This window comes from Lepisosteus platostomus, chromosome 25 (genome assembly GCF_059453375.1).
Source record: "Lepisosteus platostomus isolate fLepPlt1 chromosome 25, fLepPlt1.hap1, whole genome shotgun sequence".
NCBI lineage: Eukaryota > Metazoa > Chordata > Actinopteri > Semionotiformes > Lepisosteidae > Lepisosteus > Lepisosteus platostomus.
This window is the reverse complement of record NC_142635.1, coordinates 12,341,053-12,365,848: the sequence shown is the minus strand read 5'-3', so window position 1 is coordinate 12,365,848 and position 24,796 is coordinate 12,341,053. Positions and strand designations below refer to the sequence as shown.

General features: G+C 41.2%; 3 long non-coding RNA genes across 4 annotated transcripts; 2 read left to right on the top strand and 1 right to left on the bottom strand.

Annotated features, from left to right (window-relative positions):
* Window positions 1–143: 143 nt before the first annotated feature.
* On the top strand, window positions 144–2,538 carry LOC148641095 (uncharacterized). The gene is made up of 4 exons (XR_015930330.1): window positions 144–1,399; window positions 1,537–1,588; window positions 1,823–1,877; window positions 2,306–2,538. It is a non-coding gene; the product is annotated as an uncharacterized LOC148641095 (long non-coding RNA).
* A 12,748-nt stretch (window positions 2,539–15,286) lies between these two features.
* LOC148641094 (uncharacterized) lies at window positions 15,287–16,234 on the bottom strand. The gene is made up of 3 exons (XR_015930317.1): window positions 16,185–16,234; window positions 15,797–15,891; window positions 15,287–15,500 (listed from the first exon to the last, which is right to left on the bottom strand). It is a non-coding gene; the product is annotated as an uncharacterized LOC148641094 (long non-coding RNA).
* Window positions 16,235–17,844: 1,610 nt separating this feature from the next.
* On the top strand, window positions 17,845–18,561 carry LOC148641093 (uncharacterized). Of its 2 annotated transcripts, none has more exons than XR_015930322.1 (3): window positions 17,845–17,988; window positions 18,126–18,177; window positions 18,412–18,561. It is a non-coding gene; the product is annotated as an uncharacterized LOC148641093 (long non-coding RNA). The 2 variants fall into 2 exon arrangements; XR_015930321.1 differs by having other exon boundaries at window positions 18,126–18,189.
* The last annotated feature ends 6,235 nt before the right edge of the window (window positions 18,562–24,796 follow it).

Genomic DNA, 24,796 nt, shown 5'->3' with positions numbered 1-24,796 from the left:
ACTGTACTGTAAATCACTCATTGACAGTGGTTCCTCATCACTGTACACTGTGTATATCCCTGTTTATACCTGTGTACACAGTGAATAACAGTATATAGAATTTTGTTGACTTTTTTTAATTAATCAGAATAGTGCCAGCCGTCTGATATTCATAGAAAACATTTTCTAACCACCTGCACTCTTTTCACTTGACTACAGTAACTCTCTTATCTTATAGGATATTGAATATTAGCTTCTTATATATAATAATAAGAGTGATGTGATTATCCACTGATTGCAAAACTAGTTATTACATCCTTATCACTATTCTGTTTTCTATGCATACACTCGTTCCCATTTTATTTACGTGCATAGCTTTTGATTTTTTCATCTTTCATCTGAGGGAATAAAACTTAGATATGGAACCTTGTCAAACGCCCATGGAAATATAAACAGATCATGTCGTGACAACTATTAGTATAAAGGAACTGAAGGGATACTCTACCCTAACACCAGCCGGGGCATAAAAACATTGAGAACAATTAAATCGTTCATGTAGGTTTCTAAAATGTTATCTTTAAAATCATTTCAGACATTAAAAAAAAAAACATTCACATTTTACCACCTCTGACTGAACAGGGGGAACCGCCTCGTCTCCTAAGTGTGACTTGGCTTAAGACTGAATAAGAGAGTCACATGGCCGCTCTTTAGCGTGGCCGGCCTGGTGGCTCCGTGGGCTAACCCATCGGGCACTTTCTAAAGTTCAGACAATTGGATCGACTCCCAGAGACGCTGGGGAGTTAAAGACGAGCCCCGAGCCTCCCCGTCAGTCTGAGATCTAAGCCCCGGGTGTAGCTCTCGTGCTGTCGGGGTGAGTTTGTGTAGGTGGCTGTTCTCTACCACGCCGGCCGTTTTGGGGGGTTCCATTTTCGGGGCCCTCCAAAACAGGGAAAATGGGGGGTTTAAGTCCTTTATGAATGAATAGTAATGAACTGAATTCTAAAAAGCAGCCCCTTATACCACTGAGACACCTGCAGGACGGGTGTGGCACTAGCAGTGAAAGAGAGGTGCAGTCCTAACTAGGAGCGGCAGGGGTCCCTATCCAGCACATTTCTCTTGATTCGATCAACTGGCCGCAAGCTAGAAGTTCCCGTCGAGCACAGCCTCGTAGGAGAGTGTCACTGTTTTAGGTTTTCTGAGAATCCTTAGCCGACAAATGCTTTATGTATGATCTGGTGAGTTGAAGCTTCTATGTATCTCCAGTAACGTCAGTGTTGAGGCCCTTGTAACAGAATCCGCAGATGTCTGTCAGGACCGGAGCCCGCCTCCAGAGTGACCTTCCTCAGCGGACACGCCCCGTCCACCTGTTCCACAGGTGCGCTCGGCAAGATGGCGGCGGGACGAGCTGGTGCGGCTCGAGGTGCGTTTGCGTTTTATTTCGAAGTTTCTTATTTTAAGTGCAAAAAATCAAATTTCACTTTGGGGAAAGCAAGATGAAAATTATTTTGTTGTTGCTACTGTTGTTAATTGTTGTTTTTTCTTTTCTTTGTGTTTTAGGACGCCGAAATGAGTGTCCTGTCCGTTGGAGCGTGCTCTCGAAGTTTGAAAAGTTTGTATAAAGGTTCTTATACTATCATGCTTTGTACTTTCATTGTATGTTTTTAAAATATGGTATCTCTAGGTGTCTGGGGCTGTAGTTTTTCTTCTAATATTAACTTTTTAAAGTCCTTAGCTGTGTAATGTCCTTTGGCGGATTGGGGCTAAAAGAACGTTTTTCGTTCCGAAATGATACAAATATTGTCAAGATTAAACGGATTAATTCGTTAGGTTTTTATTTCTCCAGGTGCCAAAAGGATTTCAAGAACGGGATACCAGTTCTGAAAAGTGTTTTTTTAACGGTAAGTTATATTCCCACCTTCTGCTATACTATTAATATTTGTGTAACTCGTTAAGACAACACGTTTTGCCTGCTTTTTCACACATTTTTACCCGGAACAGGCATATATTAACTACATTGCTGCTTTTCGTTTCGTTGTGCTTTTGTTGAACGGAAAAAGCAAACTCTTAAGACGCTGGTTCTTCAACGGAATTGAATTCTCATGTGGCTGAACGTATGTTCTGGAGTTTTTTGGAGTAGCGGGACAGGGATCTATCTTTGCTTTCTCATTTAATCAGTTGTTTTCTCATTGCATTTCATCGTGTTTATATACATATATATATATTCAAGCACCACGTTTAAATGTTTAACTTTTATTTAGCACATCAAGTGAATCCGTTCTGCAAATCCCGTGTTTTGTTAACTTGATCTTTTTTCTTTTGCCTTCAGTTCTGCTGCTCCTGATCCTCAGCGCTCCGTCGATCTCGTCTCCACTCCAGCAGCTCGTGCGTTGGCAAGTTATTGTTGACAATGTGTGCTTTTCTTTAAATTTTATTTTTGACAACAGTGACTGTAATGTACCGATTCAGTGTTGTATCTTGCTCTTAATGTCGTTATGTTGTTAAACTGTTTCCTGTTGACTGCTGCTACTGTATGTGCTGTGCATTCTGAAATAAAAAAACATTGTTTTGCATTTTCTGCTATTTTTTCAAGGTGTGTTGGAAGGGTTCGCTCTGGGCTGGTGTCTCACTGCTGTAAGTTTTGGCTGCAAAATCTGGAGAGCAATCAGTTTCCGAGAAGCGATGCGATGGGTTGTTTTGTCCTTTGCGCCACGGCCGCAAGGGGACACCCTATCGCATCGTGACTTGGAAACTGCGGGGGCTACCCCCTTTTTAAGTCGCTCCAGATTTTCCCGCCTTTTTAGATAGTCTCTGGGGGGTTAGGGTTCCTAGGAGGGAGCCGAGGTACAGCCCCTAGGGGAGGAGAAGGGAGGGAAGCTCTAGCCAAGCCCCCTCACTCCCAGCTGAGAGGAAGGCGGGCTGGAGGTGGCTTTGGCCCGAGAGAGAGGAGGCACCCAGGGTGGACTCAGCCTATCAGTCACAGCTTGCAACCAACAGACTTCTAAGTCCACACCAGGAGACCTGCCTCGCTGCAGGGACCTAGGCCATCACCAACCTGCCTTCCCCTCCTGCTGGGAATGAGTGGGCTTGGCTAGAGCTGGAGTCAATCGCCCAGCCCCTCTCTCCAAAAAGAGGAGTAGACGGGGCTGGGTTTGATTGATGGGAGGAGACCACGCCCTGCAAGAGCCCCGGTATATACTAAGTTTTTTGGCGGGAAAATCTGGACAGACTTAACAAGGGGGTAGCCTCTGCAGTTTCCAAGTCACAAAGCGATAGGGTGTCCCCTTGCGGTCAGTGACAACAAGGAAAAAACAGCCCTTCGCCTCGCTTCTCGGAAACTGTTTGCAAAATCTCTCCGCCAAAAAACTCACCAACACCGGGCTTTTTCAGGACCAAGGGTGTACGGAACTCTGCATGAGAACAGAAACAACAAAACACATCAAACTCCAATCAACAATTTATTGAGCGAAAGTTGCATACAAAACAAAGCATTCCAGTACGAGCGATGCACAGATTCGAAATGAGAATTAACACCTTTTAAATTACAAAGCGTCAAAGCAAGGCTACATTAACAATAAAGACTTTTTACAAGTAAGCAGAGTCCAAAACATTAGCATCCAACATTAAACAACGCATTCCATTACATACGATAGATGTACAGGATCTGAAGTGAAAAGTAACATGCATTTAAATAACAAAATGTCAAAGCACGGGTACATTTACGCTAAATGCTTTTACAAGTAAAAAGGGTACGAAAAGAGTTGCATGCAACTACATGGAAAAGCACAGAAACATACGGCACGTTACTGTTTCTCCAAGGGATCTGTCGAGGCAGCGACCAGAGTGAAGACTGGAACTTTGTTGCATTTCCTGCAAAACAACAGAAATCCGTATTAGCTGAGCTTGGAATAAAGCGCTTAGCCTGGTGTAACGGGACATGTTCCTGTTTAACAGGGTATTGAAGTGTGTAGAGTACCGAAGCAAAATACAATCAATACAGCTACATGTGTCGATTAGACAGAACTACCACATTCTACTGTTTTTCTTCCATTCTGGTTAGCATGTTCTTTTTCTGAAACTGTATTTTGCGCATCGAAAAAGCAAATGTGATCGCAGTTTTAGCAGAAATTGCTTCCAATAAACAGCAGGCCGATAGTTTTTTTTGTCGCTTCAGAACCGTATCTGCCTTGGAGAAATCTAATCTAATACTACCTAGCCTGAGTCTCCTTTTCAAAAGGTGCATCACGTTTTCCAACAATTTTCAGGAGGTGCAGTATATAGCGTACTTCAATATGATACGTGTGAAAGAATTAAAGAGTTTCTACTTACAGAGATAATTGCAGCACCTGAGCCAAGTATGTCCGTCCCGAAGACGCCCAACTGCAAAACACAATAACACATTTAGAAGATCATTTAAAGATAATTTAAAACAAGGTTTCTTATAAGCTAACACCAAGACATATAAAACAGAAAATATTTGAATAAGATGCGTGTAAGGAAATAAATAAAATATTTATACTTACGTTAATACTCCAATTTCTTTAGTGCGAACCATGTCTTGCCCGTAGATAATAAGCTGAAAACACACAAAAAAAGCAGAATTTAAAATTGAAAGACCATTTAAACTGAGAAGTATTCTTTGCAAGTGAAATGTTTATCACGAATATAAGCACATAATCACCTACCATACTCTAGAATATAATGAAAGAACTTCAGTTCTAAATTGGCTATTTTCGGATTTGGATAATTGCACACGCTTAATTTTGTGAACAGAGGTGTTTGATAAAGATTAGGATAAAGTAACTCAGAAAAAAAGCCAATTCAAATGTCTTTATGGCTACAACAGAGCTTTTCTTCAGTGTAAAAGAAATATGTTATCTGTGTAAAACAAGCGGCTTCTTAAAAACAAGAGAATCGGGGGAGAAGACATTAAAAATACAATTTAGCCCCTATCGAGAATACTTGTTTTACCCCTTTCTCCTGTGAGGTGTAGACTACATAACTACATTAGTTAAATTTTATTTACATTCAAATACAAACGAAAAATTAAAAATCACCACAGAAAACGCGGAACAAACTCACCCAGCTCCCTTCTCTCTCGCAGAAGCCGGCGGACAGGTGTGCGGGGCGTGGCCTGCGAGAGATGTCATTCAAGTGGGCGTGGCTACAGCCTGACGTTGCAGGTCGCTTTCTTTTTTTTTTCTTGACTTTTCCAAAACGTGCGGAAGCAATCAAGCACGTTTTCAGAAGTACCTATTAGTTACAAGTTTCAAAATCCTTTTTTTCCCATGGCCACCAGGTATATTTAATCCTCATCAGTATTTGAGGGCCTCAGGAATATGAATGAGCGTTTAGAAATATGGAGGTGAGCTGTGGGGTAAAATGTTTACAGCAGGACACCTACTGTTCTGTAACCTGATTTATCTTAACACTGCACCAAGAAGACATTTTTCCTCTCTAAACATTTATCACACACTCAGTTTACTACCTTTGTACTTCTAATTAGTCATGCAGCAGATGTGTTCATGTAAGAAATTACAAGGACATGAGAAAGTTTAAGTGAGAGGACAGTATTGGATCCATGTTGCCCTTTTGGTTACTGCTCTCAGTTTTGTATTGTCATGCAGAAATGACTCAAAAGAAGACAAGCAGTTGGTTTCAACAAAATCGTTGGAAAACCTGTACCATTCTCCCACAACCCTTTGTGTAAAGAGCTAGAGATGATGGCTTCACTGTTTAAACCAGATGAACCCACCATTCCTTCTGAAGAGTGGGAACGTACCTGGTGTGAGATGACAAATTTCTTGAAAAGGTCCAGAGCAGGATCAGTGTCAGAGCCAGAGGATCACAGACTCTGCGAGAGACTCAGGCGGAGACTCCGGAAGCTGCTGAAATCTGTAGGGAGGAAGAACTACCTCAAAGAAAGCTGACTCACACAGCCTGGTGTCTCCAACGTGTCACTCGTACACTCAGACTCAACTCATTCACTACATTAAGCCAACAAATCCCAAACAATTAAAAAACATTTCACTTCTTAATGTGGAAGGTCATTTTTTTTCTCAGTTTTGGGAAGCAGGTTGACTAGGTGCACGTTGAACAAAATTCTATTGATTCTTCTGTATAAAAGTGGCATTTCAGGATTGTCCGGCTGCCTGGAACTGATAAGAGCAGTGGAAATGAAGAAGGAGAGCAACTGGATACACTGGGGAGGGATAAGGGAGCGATCGTTGACCTGGCAAGACATCTGGAATATTGATGTACAAGGGATCAAATTACTGCTTTGCTGTTGATTAAGTTCTGCCCACAATAACCAGCCTCCATACAGGGGGCTGGCAGAGAGAACTAATTTCACACAGTGTGGACGACCTGCAAGTTTAGAGAATGATCTCTCATTCTGTCAAGCAGGTCTTTCAGATGGGAGAAATAGGTGGCAACATGAACAGGTTCTCACACAGCTGGCAACTGGACTAGAGATAGCATAGGAATGCCAAAACACCTTACCTAGTGCCCTTAGGTAAATATCAGTCCCTCATCCTCGAGTGTCAGTAGAACAGATGGAGAGTATGGAGTCTTCCAACGGATGTTGGCTATAGGGGTTTTGCAGGACAGTCAGTTTGGACAGGACAGGGGCTGCTTGTTGTCAAAGAAGCAGGAAACAAAGAGTAAGTGGCCCAAATCACTTAGCAAATACATGTAGTATCCTCACGAATCTGGTTTCCAAGGAATAAGCTTTGGCAAACTAAAGCAAACTACAGGAAGCCCTGTGTTAGTTAATTGTAAGTGCTTCTCTTGCAGGTATTACACAAACACGGTATCTCCTATAGCATTCCTTGAGTTTCTGTCCCCAAAGAGAGGGGATGTATAAACATTTTGGAGGAAGATGTTCATGGTCCATTTCCCGTCCCCAGCTTTTTTGAAAATGGTGGAAGCAGACAAAGGAGTTAATTAATAATGGGTTGTGCCTGAGTAGTGGAAGCCAGGAGAAAACAATGATGATGCCACATTTTCAGGGGAAAAAGGATTTACAGAAATCAAAGGATGAAAATGAAAACTTATAGGTTATGGGGTTGTTTGAGTACATGAGGAAAAAACAAAACCATTATCAGAAACAAATAAGATGTCATTTCAGACTCTACTGATGATTCAAAACAGTCAGCCTGCTAGTTTATTTAAACTCCTACTTACCAAGCAGAAGGACCAGTTCTGATTGAGAATGGAAGGAGGGTGTTCAATAGGAAAAAAACAGTTAAAAATCATCAGCCAATAGATGGCATAAAAAAAATTGGAAGGCAAATAATATTTCTCAAAGTAATGCCTCCATCTATTTTTTAAACTGAAATAACAACAATCTCATCAGTCATTACTATTTTAAATAAGAAGGACACTATTTGCAAAGCCTGTTTTTATAGTGGGTCTGCAGCACTGACCTCCTTTTTGGAAGACATCAGATGAGAACTCCATTCCGATCATAGGAGGCATTGACATCCTCTGATGCAGGTGTTAAAATCAGATTGAGTTCTGAAGTGATTTAAGATATAATCTCTATATGTATAAAGAAATATCTAAATATAAATAATCAATTCACTATCCTTCACTCTTAAACTTTTTCTGAAATAGACTGAGGATACTGAAAAGTTTAGAAAGAACACACTTCTAATATTGTTCAAGGAAAAGTTCTTCAAACAATGCTGTAGTGTCCCTAGAAGGCTATTACAGGAAACTTGCATTTTGGCTGAAGCCCAGGCTGTGCTGTTTCTCTGAGTCAAGATGGTTTCTAAGCAGGCAGGGAGTTTCGAAGCAGGTGTACATTATTGAGCTAGACACACCTGGGCATTCCACATGAGGATTTTAGAGCTTTTGGGAAAGGTTCTAATGGAATTACTCGAGCATCTGTAATTAATGGCTTAAAAAATGAAGCTTGGGAGGAAAAGATTGTGCTTTGAGTTGGAGGGGAACATAAGAATTATTTATTGTGAGCTGTACTAACAATATTTCTGTGGCTCTGGAATATTGAGATCTGGTTAGTGAGAAGAGCAAGATGTCAATGGCTTGGAATATTCTACCAGAACACTGTTACTGGAGCCAGCTGATCATCGGTGGGAGTGACAAGCTGTGCTGTGGCTTGGAAATGCAGTAAGCGATGCTGTCTAGGAGGGAGTGCCCCATGTGCTGAGGTGGTGTGTGTGCACGAGATCATGGGTAAATTCCATTGGGGTGGGTTGAAGTTGTGCAGTAAATTGCTTTTGCAGGACTTCTGTTCAGTGATGATCTGTGTAGATGTTGAGGGTGTTGCATTCAAAACCAAGCAATGTGGACAAGGTGTGTTTAATGTTTCAATATTTTAAATACTTGCTTTAGATCAGGGCTAGCTGGCTGCTCTTTTGTACTGCCCCTGGAGGCAGTACATTCTTAAGCACAAGACTGAGCGTTCTGCAAAATTAGGAGATAGGAGGAATAGGACATCCTCAACACTGGGTCTGTAAAGGGGAACAAACATGTCTGGTTTGTACGGTGATCCTCTGACCTGTCATGTCTTTGACCCTGATCCTGTAACAACTGTATCATGTCGGTGCAATAAAATAAAGGTGTCACTGGAAGTCTCTCTTGTATACTACCATTACCTTCTATGAATTGTCCTCTGGTGTTATGGTAGCACTGGATAATCTCCAATGTTTTATTGATCTGAAGATCAGTGGGAGGACAGTAATTGATGATAACAGTATCTTCAGGGATAGCTTTTCTCAGGCAACAGTGCCACTTGGAGGAACATTGCTATATTGTAATATGTATAATGAGGGAATGTTGGGGATATATACTGCTTAGGTCTTAACAGACAAATCACACCATGAACTGACCAAGGAGCTTCAGTTATGCAGTTGTCACACCAATACTGCACAGATAAAATATACTGAGGCTGTAGATGAACACTAGTATTGACAGGACCAGGGTAGCACAGGCTTATCAGCGCTGCTAGAGCTCAGCAGCCAAGGTGACAAGCTGGGAGCTGACAGGGTTTCCTGGCTGGAATTGGTCTGTTCCCACCACAGCTGCAGGGCAGTTTCCTTCTTCAAAGATGCAGAGTAGCTTACCTGGCATTTCCAAACAGTGTAAAGACCCAGCCCTGCATTCCCACCATAAGCTGCCCCAGTGACTTTCAACTCTTTGAAGATCTGTTTCCTGCAAAATGCTGGACTAGAGCAGGGGCAAAATGCTGGACTAGAGGCAGTGTTCCAAGTCACCCTCTGTTAAACTAGGAGCACCTTGGAAAGTTATTGTGCTGTTTATGTAATTTGTTCTCTCACTGATAAGATCTCCTTACCTTGCTGGGTCTTCTGTTTTTTTTTTCCATCAACTCTTTCAGAATTTTACATTTACTAACCTGCATTGGTTTAATGCAGGTCCTGATCAATTAGTAATAAATTATAGAACCTGCTGAGCTCACACTCCCCAAAAGCAGGGTTGAGAGAGTCTCTGCTTAGTCTAGAGCATACACAGTTTTGTTACTGAAGTGCATTTTTCGAGTACAACTATTTTAATTTATTTGATGTAATTGCTGTCTGGTACATGGCAAAATTACCGTTCTTCTTGAGATATTTTGTATAAATACTTCATGTAGTTTGCATTTTGGAGGTGTGCTTGAGGCAGGCATGTAGTTACTATGTAATTTAGCATTAATACAGAATGCAGGGGATTTTACAAAGTTTGCATTATTGTCACACATGCAGACATGTCTTTAGAAATACTTGTAGAGCAGAGCTGTACCTCATCTTCATTTTTTTAAAGGATTTATCCTACTGCAGTCATTTCACCACCACACAAAAGAAGTACAAGACTAAGTCCTTTTCTGTAGATTAGTGTTTGCCAAACAATGCAGCAGTACCTGGTGAGATGCACCAACAGACCCTCTAATAGGTACAGAAATGAGAAATTAAATAAATGGGAAACATTATTTCCCATTTATTTGCCCAGGTTGTTAGTCTAGACAGGTATCTCGCCAGGATTCTGGGGTTAACACCAATACCCTTTAATCGTTAGGGACCTTGCTTAAACTTATCATCCAAATGATCAAATCTTTTTGGGATAAGATGGAAAAGCGACACCAACAGGTCTCTCTCACCCCACACAACAATTGCAGAAACAGAATAGATTTCCAGTTTCTGTACCAGTCCTAAGTAGGCTTGGCCTTGCTTAATAAAAGACCAAACTACAAGGTTATTTTCCAGATCTGCTTCCTTACTGAAAAGGTGAGGAGATTTTACTGGGCTCAGCTCAGAATCCACATGCCTAGGTCTGTTATCAGCTGGGGGAGGGAGCTGACGTACATGTACTTCCTATTGATCAGTTGTTCATACAGTATACTGAAGAGCAATTCCTATTGGTCGATAAGAGGAGGCATCTTTTCAATTCCGATTGGCCAGACATAAGGAGCTGAGCAGCCAATCATATCGGTGACAAGACTAGATGACAATCTTGATACACTTCTCTATGAAAGTAGATGTTTGAAGTTCCTGAAAATATAGACCTGGTAGGATAACAAAAATTTTGCTCAAATCAAATAGAAGGCAACTTTCTAACCCATGAATAACTTTTACATCTTCATAAAAACTCAGCATTAAAATGACCACAAATTAGTTAGGCAGAGCCCTTATAACTATCATGTTTGACAATAGAATCCACCTTTAACAAATACTGTGTTCAATTGAGCTGCTAAAAGAGCTGTGTGTTGCGTTGTGTGTTGCAGTGATCTAGAGGTGTGGTCGCCACAGTGTGTACATACAACACATAATTTGAACTCAGTCTTTGTTATTGAGCTCGCTGAAACAGGAGTGTCATAGATTTCTCTGAGACTTTTAACCACAGATGGCAGAACAGAGGTACAGCAACATAGATCGCCGCAATGACATCAATAGTGGAACAAGACAAAGGTGTGCTCCTACCTGCAGGCCATATAAATCGAACCCAGAGATGGCAGAGAGTAGAAAGTACAGTGCTTACTGAAGCCAAGCTGCACACAAACTACATTTGACTGTATTCGGTGAGTATATGATTTCCCATTTGGAAAAGGACATAATGGGATTGTGTTGGAAGCAAAAAAGGTAAAGAGATAAGGAAGAGACCCTCAGATAGTATAAGACAGTTATAGACAAAATTAGAGTCACCAGACCTGGAGCTCCCCATCTGTGTCTTTCACAACGAGCTACCTGCCATGGGAGTTTAGGCAGGTGTTTGTAGCTCTTATATTCCTACTGATGCTAAATATAAAACTGCCTCTGAAATTATTTACAATTATAGTCAAGACCTTGAATAATATGCCCCGAAATTAATTCTGGGAGATTTAATTGGCTGTTTGCTTAAGACTAATTATTATCAATACTTAAAAGGCTACACAAAAGGTTCTAGAACATTAGATCTCTGTTATTGAAACATTAAGAATGCCTGTTAAGATCTTATCAAACCACTGACAGGATGATCTGATCTGTTTGCCTATTACCATTGTACCGACAGAATTTCAAAACAGTGAAGCCAAAGACCAGACTTATGCATGCGTTGGAGCATGAAAGAGTCCAAGCTTTGCAAGGCTGCTTCGATTCAACAGACTGTGAGGTGACTGTGAGGATGATAATGACCAGGCTGATGGTATCGCCTTCAAATAACATTTTTGTGTTGAAAATGTGATCCCATCCAAACACATTTTTAGCTATACAAACAGTAAAGATTAAAAGAAATGCTGGTGAAGAACTCTTTAACATGCAATTGAGCTCATTGGTGTGTCTCCCCTTACAATAACATCTGAAGAAGTGGGGAGTCTGTTTTTGCAAGTAAGTACTCAAAAATCAATGGGCCTGGAAAATCTGGGAGGCAATACTTTGCAGAAATGTCCTCAACAACTTAGTCCTGTATTCTGTTAACTTTCCCAAAAGTAACTGGAATATTTACAGTTCTGAGTTTGTGGAAGACATCTGCAGTGATACCAATATCTAAAAGAACAAAACCTGTTGAATAACAAGATTTCCATCCTGAAAACTTAAGTTTAGTTTCAATGAAATGTTTTGGACAAAAGTTCTGCTCCATCTTCATTTGGCCAACAGTGTCCTCAAGGTCCCTTAACCATTTGTGTACAGGGTGAAACAAGCAGTGGAAAGTGAGTCTCTTGCCTTGTTAAGTCAAGTATTAAAGCATTTAGAAACCTCATCATCGTATGTGCACATACAGGACGTTTTGTTACTAATTAACACTATTCAGGCATACAGGTTGATAGTGAAGATTCTGGATATAGGAGTACATCATACACTTACAATTTTCTTACTCATTGGGAACAGTATGTATGAGCGATCCTGGGGAAGTCTCTCATCATCAGCACCAGCGCAGGGGTAACCCAAGGCTGTGTGCTGTCCCCATTGCTTTTCACACTGTACACTGGTGATTGTGATGATACAATTACACACAGGAGATACAGTAAATCCTTTTTCTAATTGGTGTCAGGATAAGTTTTTAAACACAAAACAAAGGAAATGATCATTGAATCCAGGAAGAAATGTTCCTTTCTTCTGAACTCTGTAACTCTGAATGGAACAGATAGTGAAACAGTAAATGAATATAAATACCTTGGCACTCTTATTGATTGTAAAATAACTTGGATCGCCAATACAGAGGCAGGGTATTTAAAGATGCAGCAAAGGTTGTATTTCCTAAGGAACGTAAGGAGTTGTAATGTAGACAGCACAATGTTTGACACTATTTGTCAGTTTGATTCCAGGTATTTTAAGCTTTAGTATTCAGAGCTGGGGCGGGGCCTTGTCCTGGCAGAACAAAAACAAGTTGAACAAAGCGATCAGGGCTGGTGGCAAGATTACCGGCACATCCTTGGACTCAAGAACATGTCTAATGGAGCGACATATTATTAATCTTGCACATAAAATCTTACATGTCCCCTGTCATTCATTCTTTTTAGATTATACTCCCCTATCCCCTAGATCGAGGTACCAGATCCCCTGTATAAAGACTAGGCAAGTATTTACTTCGTTTCTACCTAAAGGCATCCAATTGTGGAGCAGTGAAAAGATCGTTCAGAGGTAGGGTTCCTATTGTTATTGTTGGTATTTCAGACACTTTACTAGCTAGTTGTCTGTTTTTAATCTTATGATATAGGATCGAGCTCTGACTGAGCAATGTTGTTAACATGTTGATTTGCATCATAGTATTGCACCTTTGTAATATTGTATTATTGTCATATATGTTGTATGTTATGTGCTCCTGATCAGCAAGACAAGCTGCCTTTGAGGCAATAAAGGTTATTTCACTCATTTCATTCATAGTACTCTGTAGAAGAGACTGAAAGAGAATGAAGAAATTGGAAAGATAAAAATGACTTAACAAGCATGCATACTGTAGTTTCTCTCTGAATTCAGGGTTTAATTATTAAAGAAAGGAATATAAGAAACGCCCAATTATAAGGCAGTTTATTTTATATTGGTAAGAAGAAAAGATTGAATCTATTTTTGAGGGAGAAAATTGAAGTATTTATTTTTCTAGCTTTAAGAATTGTGTATTTTGATCCAGGAGAATTATCTGTTTTAGAGTGTTTTGGTGTCAGGTCTTTTTTTTGTTATTGTGTTTTAATTTATCACAGTAGACCAGCTTCTGCCAGAAGGATCTGTTTTATTTTTCTGATTACTTTTCTCGCTCTGAAATGAAGACTTGTTTTTTTTTTTACTGTAATTTGCCTAAAGTTCTGGACTTGAGTTCTGTCTACCAACTTACCCAAAAGATGACTGAACTGTCACAGTATCCTACTTTCATTTCGTTTTCATTGAATACTTAGTGCAACATATTACGAGGCTGCGATGGACTCGTCAGCACTGGGATCAGGTCCTCTTCACAGATGAGTCACTCTTCGGCCTGTTCCACGCAGACGGGAGGGACAGAGTGTGGAGGAGGAGGTGTTGAGTTTCTGTTTTCCATCAGTATATATGTATGTGTATGTGTATGTATCTGCAGTTAAACACGCGTCTGTACGTACACATTGTACTGTAGGTGCTCTGGGACAATGTAAACCGAGCCTGGAAAAGGCCAGTTACTGTCTGTGTAATGCAGAGGGATGTTGAATAGGTTTTTAACCTTCACTAAAGAGAAATAAACTGATATTAAGGTTATAATGATGTTCAATATCAATTTACTACATTTAAATGGACATGCAATGGTTACATAAGCAGTTTTGGTTCTGAGTAGCCTTGTCACATAATGAAATCTGTTTTCATGTGCATCGATGGGAAAAATGATCCTATTTCCATGGTTAATGATTCTCAGCGCTAATGAGAATTGAGAAATACAATCACAGTAAGATCAGTTACTTATATGATTAAGAGGGAGTTACAGTCTGTTGTGTGTAGACTGGGAGTACTGTACAGATCTCTTTGGGGAACTGGACAGATACATATTGATTTACATTTGTCCAAAAGTAGTGAACAGTATATTTTGTTTTAAGGAAGGGTCCCAAAGTTGGATTTCATGCACATTTAAAGTTAATTCCTTGAATATTTAAAGTTTATTTTCCCTCTTACTGAATGATAGTTAATGTTTGAAGAGTTGAGTACTTCTTCCTTTCAGCATATACAGATCTTTAAAAGACAAACGGCTTCCATTGAGTCTGTTCTCTAAACCTCCACTTAGAAGTGGAACAGCATTCAGAACTGTAGTGTTGCACAGTAGATTGTGGGGGTGTGTGTGTTACAGCACCACATAGGCCCATGATTAACCATGTAATGCTGTTTCAGAGAACAGTCTGATTGGTTCCTAAAGTGCTGTGATCATCCCCCCCCCCCCAATGATGTGCTCAGCCTCAGGAAAGGATTTCAAGCTCCCCAACATATTTGCATTCTCTCAAGTTCCTGGCAACAACACATGAACCATTTCTACACACAGTACTTTGTAATTAACGTTAGAGTCTTTTGTCCTTCCTGAGTTTCTAATTTCTCAGGGGTGAAGCTGTGAACAGGACTGGATTCTGAGAAAGACCTGCCAGCTGTAGAGCTCAAGCTGCTGTTTCAGATCTTTATTTCAAGCACCAGTTTGTCCAAGAGCAGTATTAACAAGATTAAACTCTATCCAATTTAATGTGGAGATTCATTTTTTTTTTAGATACATGCAAGTAGTGGCTGTATTTTACAGCCGAGTTGCAGGAAAGACGTCTGCGCAGTAACTACGCCAGAGGAAGACGAAGCACCCTGAACAGCCTGCAAGGGGAACATTAAAAAAAAAAACTGGGAGGATAATCAAAAGTGGAGAAATTCACACAGCCTTTCAAAAACAATCCAAGGACACGAGTTTATTGCAATAACTAAACAAGAAGAAACCGCATAGGAATAACCCGGCTGGCTGTTAATATCCAGTACTGAACATCGCTCAGGCGGTCCGCAGTCTGGAGCCCCGGGAGAGGAAGCGCTTCTTTCAGGACACAGCCGGAGAGACGGTGGGTAACCCGGGACCGCGAGGTGAGTCCGGCTGCTCCCCGGGATCAACTGCCGCTTGAACACAGGAGAGAAAGCGTTTCGCGTTCCTATACCGGTCTCAAGCGTCAAGTCTCGGCCTCTCACCATAGCCGATACAAAGGTACTGTAGCACCACTTTTTGAAGGCAGAAATAAGCGGTTTATTCGCAGGGATGTGTTAAGCAGTCGGTACGGGGGTGGGGGAGGAAAAAAAAAAAAGCTTGGCTCCATTTTCACGGGGTAATTCCCCCACCCAAGTACAAGCACACGACGTGCTTTCACGTTTAAAGAGAGTCTCGATAAGCAAAGAACAGACCGGTCGGATTCTCTCACCTTTGCATTCGCCGCTCATCACCCCAGCTTCACGCTACACGGGAGCTCTGCGCTTCGGCCTTCAGACGGTTGTGGAGGACAGGAAGGCTGGGGAACTGGAGAGGAGAAACTGCATTTAAAGAGAGCCCTGCCGAAACACGAGGAACATACCTGTCCAAAGTCTACAAATACAAACAGCAGGATTAAGGAGTAGCAAAAACGATACGTTGTAGTTCGCCCCCTGCTAGCGGTACGCAAGTTGTTGGTTTATTTTCAATTAATGTTTCTTTGAAAACTTCTCTCGATTACTTTTGAGCTATTCTTTCCCTAATACAAAGAGACTTTTGTCCGACATGATTTTCCTTTGGCTGCAAAACCCCTATATAAGCTAAAGACGCCATGCGCCTACCAGAACATTTTTTAAAGGAGACCAATTGACGGCTGATACGAGATGAATCACACCTGGCTTCTGGCTTTTAATTAATTAGAAACGTCTAAAACCCGGACTGGATTCTGGAGTTGGCCGTCTCCGCTTTGAAAATGGTCCTTCCCACGCAAATAATTTGGAGTACAATCCCACTCCACATTTTCAACTGAGCCGCTGATAAAGTAACTTCATTCAACTTTAATTGAACATTTAAGATTTGTTTTCAATTCAATTCAGAATACTTTATTCTTCCCCAGGGATTCAGCTGGTGAATAGTAAAAGGTTAGAAATTAGCGTGATCCTTGCGTTAGAAACAGTTTCAGAATTCCTGTCTTTTAACAGTAAGAATTAAACTGCTACTGTCTGACAGTCAATCTCACCTGTGATTACTGTACTGTAAATCACTCATTGACAGTGGTTCCTCATCACTGTACACTGTGTATATCCCTGTTTATACCTGTGTACACAGTGAATAACAGTATATAGAATTTTGTTGACTTTTTTTAATTAATCAAAATAGTGCCAGCCGTCTGATATTCATAGAAAACATTTTCTAACCACCTGCACTCTTTTCACTTGACTACAGTAACTCTCTTATCTTATAGGATATTGAATATTAGCTTCTTATATATAATAATAAGAGTGATGTGATTATCCACTGATTGCAAAACTAGTTATTACATCCTTATCACTATTCTGTTTTCTATGCATACACTCGTTCCCATTTTATTTACGTGCATAGCTTTTGATTTTTTCATCTTTCATCTGAGGGAATAAAACTTAGATATGGAACCTTGTCAAACGCCCATGGAAATATAAACAGATCATGTCGTGACAACTATTAGTATAAAGGAACTGAAGGGATACTCTACCCTAACACCAGCCGGGGCATAAAAACATTGAGAACAATTAAATCGTTCATGTAGGTTTCTAAAATGTTATCTTTAAAATCATTTCAGACATTACAAAAAAAACATTCACATTTTACCACCTCTGACTGAACAGGGGGAACCGCCTCGTCTCCTAAGTGTGACTTGGCTTAAGACTGAATAAGAGAGTCACATGGCCGCTCTTTAGCGTGGCCGGCCTGGTGGCTCCGTGGGCTAACCCATCGGGCACTTTCTAAAGTTCAGACAATTGGATCGACTCCCAGAGACGCTGGGGAGTTAAAGACGAGCCCCGAGCCTCCCCGTCAGTCTGAGATCTAAGCCCCGGGTGTAGCTCTCGTGCTGTCGGGGTGAGTTTGTGTAAGTGGCTGTTCTCTACCACGCCGGCCGTTTTGGGGGGTTCCATTTTCGGGGCCCTCCAAAACAGGGAAAATGGGGGGTTTAAGTCCTTTATGAATGAATAGTAATGAACTGAATTCTAAAAAGCAGCCCCTTATACCACTGAGACACCTGCAGGACGGGTGTGGCACTAGCAGTGAAAGAGAGGTGCAGTCCTAACTAGGAGCGGCAGGGGTCCCTATCCAGCACATTTCTCTTGATTCGATCAACTGGCCGCAAGCTAGAAGTTCCCGTCGAGCACAGCCTCGTAGGGGAGTGTCACTGTTTTAGGTTTTCTGAGAATCCTTAGCCGACAAATGCTTTAAGTATGATCTGGTGAGTTTAAGCTTCTATGTATCTCCAGTAACGTCAGTGTTGAGGCCCTTGTAACAGAATCCGCAGCTGTCCGTCAGGACCGGAGCCCGCCTCCAGAGTGACCTTCCTCAGCGGACACGCCCCGTCCACCTGTTCCACAGGTGCGCTCGGCAAGATGGCGGCGGGACGAGCTGGTGCGGCTCGAGGTGCGTTTGCGTTTTATTTCGAAGTTTCTTATTTTAAGTGCAAAAAATCAAATTTCACTTTGGGGAAAGCAAGATGAAAATTATTTTGTTGTTGCTACTGTTGTTAATTGTTGTTTTTTCTTTTCTTTGTGTTTTAGGACGCCGAAATGAGTGTCCTGTCCGTTGGAGCGTGCTCTCGAAGTTTGAAAAGTTTGTATAAAGGTTCTTATACTATCATGCTTTGTACTTTCATTGTATGTTTTTAAAATATGGTATCTCTAGGTGTCTGGGGCTGTAGTTTTTCTTCTAATATTAACTTTTTAAAGTCCTTAGCTGTGTAATGTCCTTTGGCGGATTGGGGCTAAAAGAACGTTTTTCGTTCCGAAATGATACAAATATTGTCAAGATTAAACGGATTAATTCGTTAGGTTTTTATTTCTCCAGGTGCCAAAAGGATTTCAAGAACGGGATACCAGTTCTGAAAAGTGTTTTTTTTTTTAACGGTAAGTTATATTCCCACCTTCTGCTATACTATTAATATTTGTGTAACTCGTTAAGACAACACGTTTTGCCTGCTTTTTCACACATTTTTACCCGGAACAGGCATATATTAACTACAGTGCTGCTTTTCGTTTCGTTGTGCTTTTGTTGAACGGAAAAAGCAAACTCTTAAGACGCTGGTTCTTCAACGGAATTGAATTCTCATGTGGCTGAACGTATGTTCTGGAGTTTTTTGGAGTAGCGGGACAGGGATCTATCTTTGCTTTCTCATTTAATCTGTTGTTTTCTCATTGCATTTCATCGTGTTTATATACATATATATATATTCAAGCACCACGTTTAAATGTTTAACTTTTATTTAGCACATCAAGTGAATCCGTTCTGCAAATCCCGTGTTTTGTTAACTTGATCTTTTTTCTTTTGCCTTCAGTTCTGCTGCTCCTGATCCTCAGCGCTCCGTCGATCTCGTCTCCACTCCAGCAGCTCGTGCGTTGGCAAGTTATTGTTGACAGTGTGTGCTTTTCTTTAAATTTTATTTTTGACAACAGTGACTGTAATGTACCGATTCAGTGTTGTATCTTGCTCTTAATGTCGTTATGTTGTTAAACTGTTTCCTGTTGACTGCTGCTACTGTATGTGCTGTGCATTCTGAAATAAAAAAACATTGTTTTGCATTTTCTGCTATTTTTTCAAGGTGTGTTGGAAGGGTTTGCTCTGGGCTGGTGTCTCACTGCTGTAAGTTTTGGCTGCAAAATCTGGAGAGAGCAATCAGTTTCCGAGAAGCGATGCGATGGGTTGTTTTGTCCTTTGCGCCACGGCCGCAAGGGGACACCCTATCGCATCGTGACTTGGAAACTGCGGGGGCTACCCCCTTTTTAAGTCGCTCCAGATTTTCCCGCCTTTTTAGATAGTCTCTGGGGGGTTAGGGTCCCTAGGAGGGAGCCGAGGTACAGCCCCTAGGGGAGGAGAAGGGAGGGAAGCTCTAGCCAAGCCCCCTCACTCCCAGCTGAGAGGAAGGCGGGCTGGAGGTGGCTTTGGCCCGAGAGAGAGGAGGCACCCAGGGTGGACTCAGCCTATCAGTCACAGCTTGCAACCAACAGACTTCTAAGTCCACACCAGGAGACCTGCCTCGCTGCAGGGACCTAGGCCATCACCAACCTGCCTTCCCCTCCTGCTGGGAGTGAGTGGGCTTGGCTAGAGCTGGAGTCAATCGCCCAGCCCCTCTCTCCAAAAAGAGGAGTAGACGGGGCTGGGTTTGATTGATGGGAGGAGACCACGCCCTGCAAGAGCCCCGGTATATACTAAGTTTTTTGGCGGGAAAATCTGGACAGACTTAACAAGGGGGTAGCCTCTGCAGTTTCCAAGTCACAAAGCGATAGGGTGTCCCCTTGCGGTCAGTGACAACAAGGAAAAAACAGCCCTTCGCCTCGCTTCTCGGAAACTGTTTGCAAAATCTCTCCGCCAAAAAACTCACCAACACCGGGCTTTTTCAGGACCAAGGGTGTACGGAACTCTGCATGAGAACAGAAACAACAAAACACATCAAACTCCTATCAACAATTTATTGAGCGAAAATTGCATACAAAACAAAGCATTCCAGTATGAGCGATGCACAGATTCGAAATGAAAATTAACACCTTTTAAGTTACAAAGCGTCAAAGCAAGGCTATATTAACACTAAAGACTTTTTACAAGTAAGCAGAGTACAAAAACATTAGCATGCAACATTAAACAACGCATTCCATTACATACGACAGATGCACAGGATCTGAAGTGAAACGTAACATGCATTTAAATGACAAAATGTCAAAGCACGGATACATTTACGCTAAAACCTTTTACAAGTAAACATTGTACGAAAAGATTTGCACGCAACTTCAGTACACGGAAAAGCACAGAAACATACGGCACGTTACTGTTTCCCCAAGGGATCTGTCGAGGCAGCGACCAGAATGAAGACTGGAACTTTGTTGCATTTCCTGCAAAACAACAGAAATCCGTATTAGCTGAGCTTGGAATAAAGCGCTTAGCCTGGTGTAACGGGACATGTTCCTGTTTAACAGGGTATTGAAGTGTGTAGAGTACCGAAGCAAAATACAATCAATACAGCTACATGTGTCGATTAGACAGAACTACCACATTCTACTGTTTTTCTTCCATTCTGGTTAGCATGTTCTTTTTCTGAAACTGTATTTTGCGCATCGAAAAAGCAAATGTGATCGCAGTTTTAGCAGAAATTGCTTTCAATAAACAGCAGGCCGATAGTTTTTTTTGTCGCTTCAGAACCGTATCTGCCTTGGAGAAATCTAATCTAATACTACCTAGCCTGAGTCTCCTTTTCAAAAGGTGCATCACGTTTTCCAACAATTTTCAGGAGGTGCAGTATATAGCGTACTTCAATATGATACGTGTGAAAGAATTAAAGAGTTTCTACTTTCTACAGAGATAATTGCAGCACCTGAGCCAAGTATGTCCGTCCCGAAGACGCCCAACTGCAAAACACAATAACACATTTAGAAGATCATTTAAAGATAATTTAAAACAAGGTTTCTTATAAGCTAACACCAAGACATATAAAACAGGAAATATTTGAATAAGATGCGTGTAAGGAAATAAATAAAATATTTATACTTACGTTAATACTCCAATTTCTTTAGTGCGAACCATGTCTTGCCCGTAGATAATAAGCTGAAAACACACAAAAAAAGCAGAATTTAAAATTGAAAGACCATTTAAACTGAAAAGTATTCTTTGCAAGTGAAATGTTTATCACGAATATAAGCACATAATCACCTACCATACTCTAGAATATAATGAAAGAACTTCAATTCTAAATTGGCTATTTTCGGATTTGGATAATTGCACACGCTTAATTTTGTGAACAGAGGTGTTTGATAAAGATTAGGATAAAGTAACTCACAAAAAAAGCCAATTCAAATGTCTTTATGGCTACAACAGAGCTTTTCTTCAGTGTAAAAGAAATATGTTATCTGTGTAAAACAAGTGGCTTCTTAAAAACAAGAGAATCGGGGGAGAAGACATTAAAAATACAATTTAGCCCCTATCGAGAATACTTGTTTTACCCCTTTCTCCTGTGAGGTGTAGACTACATAACTACATTAGTTAAATTTTATTTACATTCAAATACAAACGAAAAATTAAAAATAACCACAGAAAACGCGGAACAAACTCACCCAGCTCCCTTCTCTCTCGCAGAAGCCGGCGGACAGGTGTGCGGGGCGTGGCCTGCGAGAGATGTCATTCAAGTGGGCGTGGCTACAGCCTGACGTTGCAGGTCGCTTTCTTTTTTTTTCTTGACTTTTCCAAAACGTGCGGAAGCAATCAAGCACGTTTTCAGAAGTACCTATTAGTTACAAGTTTCAAAATCCTTTTTTTCCCATGGCCACCAGGTATATTTAATCCTCATCAGTATTTGAGGGCCTCAGGAATATGAATGAGCGTTTAGAAATATGGAGGTGAGCTGTGGGGTAAAATGTTTACAGCAGGACACCTACTGTTCTGTAACCTGATTTATCTTAACACTGCACCAAGAAGACATTTTTCCTCTCTAAACATTTATCACACACTCAGTTTACTACCTTTGTACTTCTAATTAGTCATGCAGCAGATGTGTTCATGTAAGAAATTACAAGGACATGAGAAAGTTTAAGTGAGAGGACAGTATTGGATCCATGTTGCCCTTTTGGTTACTGCTCTCAGTTTTGTATTGTCATGCAGAAATGACTCAAAAGAAGACAAGCAGTTGGTTTCAACAAAATCGTTGGAAAACCTGTGCCATTCTCCCACAACCCTTTGTGTAAAGAGCTAGAGATGACGGCTACACTGTTTAAACCAGATGAACCCACCATTCCTTCTGAAGAGTGGGAACCTACCTGGTGTGAGATGACAAATTTCTTGAAAAGGTCCAGAGCAGGATCAGTGTCAGAGCCAGAGGATCACAGACTCTGCGAGAGACTCAGGCGGAGACTCCGGAAGCTGCTGAAATCTGTAGGGAGGAAGAACTACCTCAAAGAAAGCTGGCTTATGGCAAAGGGGTGTGAGCCCTTCAGTCATGATTCCCTGAGCTCAATGAGCTTCAGCTTTAGATCTCCCCCTCTGGTTACTTCCTTTCAAGGAGTAGCAGTGGAACACCCTTCACTTGGTCGGTCCCATGAAAAGACCAGCTCTAATGTCTCCTTTGCTTTACCGGCTAGCAGCAACCTTCTACTCCTTAAGGGCTTCCTTGCAGCTCAATGACTGTACTCGATCTCTCTAGCAGTCTCCCTACTCCCAGACACCCCTCCAGGAGCCTCCTGCCTCCAGATGATTCACAGTGCCTCCTGCTCCTTCACCGTAGGCACTGCTCTGCTGCTGACCAGGTCCTCCTCTAGCCGCTGACATCACCTCCCACCACCACTGGTCAGGGACTCACACAGCCTGGTGTCTCCAACGTGTCACTCGTACACTCAGACTCAACTCATTCATTACATTAAGTCAACAAATCTCAAACAATTAAAAAACATTTCACTTCTTAATGTGGAAGGTCATTTATTTTCTCAGTTTTGGGAAGCAGGTTGACTAGGTGCATGTTGAACAAAATTCTATTGATTCTTCTGTATAAAAGTGGCATTTCAGGATTGTCCGGCTGCCAGGAACTGATAAGAGCAGTGGAAATGAAGAAGGAGAGCAACTGGATACACTGGGGAGGGACAAGGGAGCGATCGTTGACCTGGCAAGACATCTGGAATATTGATGTACAAGGGATCAAATTACTGCTTTGCTGTTGATTAAGTTCTGCCCACAATAACCAGCCTCCATACAGGGGGCTGGTAGAGAGAACTAATTTCACACAGTGTGGACGACCTGCAAGTTTAGAGAATGAGCTCTCATTCTGTCAAGCAAGTCTGTCAGATGGGAGAAATAGGTGGCAACATGAACAGGTTCTCACACAGCTGGCAACTGGACTAGAGATAGCAAAGAGAAAGCCAAAACACCTTACCTAGTGCCCTTAGGTAAATGTCAGTCTCTCATCCTCGAGTGTCAGTAGAACAGATGGAGAGTATGGAGTTTTCCAACTGATGTTGGCTATAGGGGTTTTGCAGGACAGTCAGTTTGGACAGGACAGGGGCTGCTTGTTGTCAAAGAAGCAGGAAACAAAGAGTAAGTGGCCCAAATCACTAAGCAAATACATGTAGTATCCTCACAAATCTGGTTTCCAAGGAATAAGCTTTGGCAAACTAAAGCAAACTACAGGAAGCCCTGTGTTAGTTAATTGTAAGTGCTTCTCTTGCAGGTATTACACAAACACGGTATCTCCTATAGCATTCCTTGAGTTTCTGTCCCCAAAGAGAGGGGATGTATAAACATTTTGGAGGAAGGTCCATTTTCCCATCCCCAGCTTTTTTTAAATGCTGGAAGCAGACAAAGGAGTTAATTAATAATGGGTTGTGCCTGAGTAGGGGAAGCCAGGAGAAAACAATGATGATGCCACATTTTCAGGGGAAAAAGGATTTACAGAAATGAAAACTCATAGGTTATGGGGTTGTTTGAGTACATGAGGAAAAAACAAAACCATTATCAGAAACAAATAAGATGTCATTTCAGACTCTACTGATGATTCAAAACAGTCAGCCTGCTAGTTTATTTAAACTCCTACTTACCAAGCAGAAGGACCAGTTCTGATTGAGAATGGAAGGAAGGTGTTCAATAGGAGAAAAACAGTTAAAAATCATCAGCCAATAGATGGCATAAAAATATTGGAAGGCAAATAATGTTTCTCAAATTAATGCCTCAATCTATTTTGTAAACTGAAATTACACGATCTCATCAGTCATTACTATTTTAAATATGAAGGACACTTTTTGCAAAGCCTGTTTTTATAGTGGGTCTGCAGCACTGACCTCCTTTTTGGAAGACATCAGCTGAGAACTCCATTCCGATCATAGGAGGCATTGACATCCTCTGATGCAGGTATTAAAATCAGATTGAGTTCTGAAGTGATTTAAGATATAATCTCTATATGTATAAAGAAATATCTAAATATAAATAATCAATTCACTATCCTTCACTCTTAAATTTTTTCTGAAATAGACTGAGGATACTGAAAAGTTTAGAAAGAACACACTTCTAATATTGTTCAAGGAAAAGTTCTTCAAACAATGCTGTAGTGTCCCTAGAAGGCTGTTACAGGAAAGCATTTTGGCTGAAGCCCAGGCTGTGCTGTTTCTCTGAGTCAAGATGGTTTCTAAGCAGGCAGGGAGTTTCGAAGCAGGTGTACATTATTGAGCTAGACACACCTGGGCATTCCACATGAGGATTTTAGAGCTTT